The following is a 1,003-nucleotide window of genomic DNA, read 5'->3' as shown; positions in this document are numbered from 1 at the left end:
CGTGCTGGAGCGGGAGGTGCGGCGGCAGGGGAGGGCCGTGCGGCGGCGGCGACAGGTTGGGGTGGGGGATGCGGCGGCGGCGCAGGTCGGGGTCGGGGGGTGCGGCGGCGGCGCGCTGGTCGGGGTGGGGTAGGAAGAACGAGTGGCTAGCTGCTAGGGGTCGCGAGTGGATAAGGGATTCCTATGCCGGCGGCATAGCTGAGGTCGCCACGTGGCACCTATGCCGACGGCTTAGCCGTAGGCATAATTTTTTTTGAATGATACATGATATATAATTATATTAAAAATAATACATGGTATACATATTTTTGACATGCATGAACATTATTCAAAATGTAACATACATTTTCTTTAATGGTTTGAAACATTATTTTTAATTACATGATCCTTTTTTTATATTGTACAACAATTTTCTAAAATATCACGTATTTTTTTTCTGAACCGAATTTTTCTATTGTCAGCAACATTTCTTTATGATATAAATACTTGCTAAATTGTACAAACAAAAAATGTACATTGTGTTAAAATATTTCGAAATAAATTGAGGGGAGCAACCTTTCTTTATGATATAAATATTTTCTATGGTCTCGCGAAAGGTGATACATAGGAGAGCAACTGACTGAGGGGTACCGTTACCGAGTGCCTGATCCGGTAACTATGCGAGTGCCTGATCCGTCTACTACCGTTTTCCCCCTCGAGGTGCCGGCGGCGGCGCCGTCCGTGAGGGGGGAACCCCCCGGAGACGCGTGCCGCCTCTTCGGACATGCCACAACACCACCCCGCATGTATGAGGGCCGGGTACGACGCTCCGGTGGCATTGCTACCCCCAGGGCCCCCGTCCCGCCTAAACCTGGAGCGGTGACCACGAGATCTAGCCCTTTGACTTCCCACGGACGGGCTTTGACCAGTGGACCTCTCGATCCGGTTGTGTCAGTTCGGCCCATAGGGACACCTGGGAGCAACATCCGGGCCAAACCCACAGCTACATCCACTCCGTGTAGAC

The sequence above is a fragment of the Triticum dicoccoides genome, chromosome 7B (genome assembly GCF_002162155.2).
Source record: "Triticum dicoccoides isolate Atlit2015 ecotype Zavitan chromosome 7B, WEW_v2.0, whole genome shotgun sequence".
NCBI lineage: Eukaryota > Viridiplantae > Streptophyta > Magnoliopsida > Poales > Poaceae > Triticum > Triticum dicoccoides.
Note: the sequence above shows the minus strand (reverse complement) of the source record.